General features: G+C 43.2%; 1 pseudogene; it reads right to left on the reverse strand.

Moving 5' to 3' along the window:
- Positions 1 to 2,719: 2,719 nt before the first annotated feature.
- LOC133074487 (cornifin-A-like) lies at positions 2,720 to 2,989 on the reverse strand (annotated as a pseudogene).
- Between the last annotated feature and the right edge of the window lie 866 nt (positions 2,990 to 3,855).

Below are 3,855 nucleotides of genomic sequence, written 5' to 3' on the forward strand. Positions count from 1 at the left end.
CTGTAGCCCACCAGGCTCCTCTGTCTATGGAATTCTCCAGGCCAGAATACTGGAGTGGGTAGCAATTCCCTTCTCCAGGAGATCTTTCTGACTCAGGGATTGAACCCAGGTCTCCAGCACTGGAGGCAGATTCTTTACCGTCTGAGCCACCAGGGAAGCCAACAGCTTAGAGGGTGTTCATTGTAGTGGCTTACCCATGCTGCCATGAAGACTAATGAAGATAGTTATGCGGCAGCCTGGATGGAAGAGGGGTTTGGGGAGAATGGATACAGGTACATATATGGTGGAGTCCCTTTGCTGTCTACCTGAAACTATCACAACAATGTTAATTAGTTATACTCCAAAATAAAACTAAAAGTTTATAAATTTTCTTTTAAAAAGGTAGCATGGTTAGAGCACATTTTTTCCCTGTTTGGCTAGTTGATTTTTGTTCTAGGTGGCACTGTTTACTTGGTAGACCTTACCTACCAATTAAACAAAAAGGTATTTAGGATAATAAGATGTTGAAGGTAAATATTTTTTAAGTAGATTTAATAAATTTAAAGAATGCAATCAGATAAAAATGTTATGGTCAAGAGAATCACTATAGCTTGAATTATACCTTTTAATATTGTTTTTTTATATTATTTTATTTCACAGTTGAAAATATGTCCCTTTTTTGGACTTCTCTTGTGGTCTACTGGTTAAGAATCTGCCTTGCAGTGCAGAACACAAGTTCTGTTCCTGATCTGGGAAGATTCCACATGCCATGGGGAAACTAAGCCTATGTGCCACAACCTCTGAAGCCCACGCAACCTAGAGCCCATGCCCCTCAACAAGAGAAGCCACCACAAATAGAAGCCTGTGAACAGTGGCTAGAGTAGACCTGCTCGCCACAACTAGAGAAAGCCCAAGTGCAGCAACGGAGACTCAGTGCAGCCAAAAATAAAATAAATAAATAAAAACTTTAAAAATTTTGAAAAAGAAAAGAAGTCTCTTTCTATACGGCCAAAGGAAAATTTGCTTTGTTTCTCAGTAATATAAAAAAGAAACATACTTTTTATGTAAGTATAAACATACACACGTGTATATGAATGCATGATTGGTAATTCTTTTTTTTTTTTTTGAGTTTATTTTTTTCCCATTTATTTTTATTAGTTGGAGGCTAATTACTTTACAATATTGTAGTGGTTTTTGTCATACATTGACATGAATCAGCCATGGATTTACATGTGTTCCCCATCCCGATCCCCCCTCCCGCCTCCCTCCCCATCCCATCCCTCTGGGTCTTCCCAGTGCACCAGCCCTGAGCACTTGTCTCATGCATCCCACCTGGGCTGGTGATTTGTTTCACCCTTGATAGTACACTTGTTTCAATGCTATTCTCTCAGAACATCCCACCCTCGCCTTCTCCCACAGAGTCCAAAGGTCTGTTCTGTACATCTGTGTCTCCTTTTCTGTTTTGCATATAGGGTTATCGTTACCATCTTTTTAAATTCCATATATATGCATTAGTATACTGTATTGGTCTTTATCTTTCTGGCTTACTTCACTCTGTATAATGGGCTCCAGTTTAACCCAATTGGTAATTCTATTGCATTTCATTTCACTGTAAACATTTTTATACTCTAGGGAGATGGGGGTGGACTTTCCAGTCCTCACTTTCTGTGGCTCCTGCTGTACTATGTGTGAAGTAAACCGTTTCATACCTGGGGATACAGGGGGTGAGCTTTTGTGTGTCACTCTGGGAGATTTCAAGATTCCAGATCTAGTATGCATGGGTGTGTATGTGTGTTTGCATGAAGGATGAGGTAGGGAGTGAAGTACGTCCTTCTCAAAGACTAAATGCCCAAGGCAAGCATTTTGAGTCCTCCTCATCTGGCTTTCTGGCACAGAGTGGACACTCAGTGAATGGAAGAGGATTGATGGAGATGACAAAGTGGAGGCATCTTGGGGTATGTTTGGGAATCTGAATTATGGGTATCAGAAAGAAAGGTGTGAGGAGGAGCAGATTCACATAGATTGGAATAGCACCCCCCTGAAATAAATAAGAAATTGATGGATAAGTCAGCAATCTGAAAGCCAGATTTGGGGAATGCGGTAGAGAGGAGGAGTTCACAATCAGTTCAGACAGGCACAGACTAGACCCCAGTGTGACACTGGGTTCTAAGAGAAGAGCCCTGCTCCAGCCCTGGATGCCCAAAGCAACAGCCTCTGGGCAGCACTGTACAACCTCCCATTTCCAGCCCTTAATACTCACTAATACTTAATACCAGGAATACTCATCGAGGGCAACACCCCACCTAACTCTTACCAGGACCAGATGTTTCTGAATGAACCACTTCCTCACCAACCTGTCTAGATATAGGTCTTACTTTACAAAGGAAAGGAATGAAGGAGTTGAGTCAGACCACCACACACACAGTCAGGAGTGGAATTGAAAATGCATTTAATGGTGGAAGAACAAAGCTGATCCACTTGTTTTCACCCTGAGCCCCTCTTTCAGGTGAATCCTGAGCACCTGATAGCTAAGGTTCTAAGGTACCCGGACCTTCAGCCTAATTCAGAGGTTAGAGGCCCAGTGTGTTTGGGAAGGAAATCTTCATGGCATACATTTTTAGGGTGTAAATTAAGAAGGTCTGTAACTCAGGGTGACAGAAAGGCAAATGGGACCCCTAATCAGAGTGGGGGAGGTCAACATCTGATGGTTGGTTCCTCTAGGGCTAGGCTGTAGCCTACCTCAGTTCTGCTGAGTTTTCTGTTGAGCTGGTGCTGGAGTGACTGTTGAGGAGCAGGGCTCTGGAAACTTGGGGTGACAGGGCTCTGGAACCTTGTGTTGGCATGGGTCAGAAATCTTGGGGTGGCAGGACTCTGGCACTTTGGTGTGGCATGGCTCCTTGGTTTGAGGGATGCATGGTTCCTGGGGAGGAGGCTGGCAGGGATGTTTCACCTGCTGCTGCTGAGGCTGGGGAAGTGGGATTCAGGGCTGCTTTTGCTCATGGGAACTCATGCCTCAAAGGAGGCTGGATCTAGAGAGAGAACAGATGGTTTAAACAGGGATTAACTAGAGAAGAAGCCACATTCAATGCCATTTTACATCTCTTCAAAAGCAAGAGATGTTCTTGCTTCTTCTCCCTCTTGACCACAAAGAACATTTTAATGACTTCTGAACCTTTGAAAAGGAGGAATGTAAAGGTGATCGTTCTGCTTCACTTGAACATAGCTTCTCCCAGTGCTCTTCTTCTTCCTGGCACATCTTAAAACCCAATAAGCAACACAATACATTTGCAGGCTCCTGGAAGTCATGTGAGATCACAGTATTGGGTCATATGGAAATGTGATATTATTTAGAAAAACAAAAAATGAAACCCAGTAACTTCAGCCCGTGCACACACAGAATGACTGTTGTTCAGTTGCTAAGCCATGTCTGACTCTCTGTGACCCCAGAGTCAAGACTGCAGTGTTCTAGGCTTCCTTGTCCTTCACTATCTCTTGTAGTTTTCCCAGACTCATGTCTATTGAGTCGGTGGTGCTATTCAACCATCTCATACTCTGTCACCCCCTTCTCCTGCCTTTGATCTTTCCCAGCATCAGGGTCTTTTCCAATGAGTCAACTCTTTGCATCAGGTGGCCAAAGTATTGGAGTTTCAGCTTCAGCATCAGTCGTTTAAATGCATATTCAGGGTTGATTTCCTTTAGGACTGACTGGTTTGATCTCCTTGCAGTCCAAGGGACTCTCAAGAATCTTCTCCAGCACCACAGTTTGAAAGCATATAAATAACTACTGACTTCTAAAGAACCTATGCAAATCCACTTCTGGCTTCACTCACACCCTCAAATGTTTTCCTTATTCCTGCTTGTTCAAGTAGTATCCAG

This window comes from Dama dama, chromosome 20, assembly GCF_033118175.1.
Source record: "Dama dama isolate Ldn47 chromosome 20, ASM3311817v1, whole genome shotgun sequence".
In the NCBI taxonomy this organism is placed as follows: domain Eukaryota; kingdom Metazoa; phylum Chordata; class Mammalia; order Artiodactyla; family Cervidae; genus Dama; species Dama dama.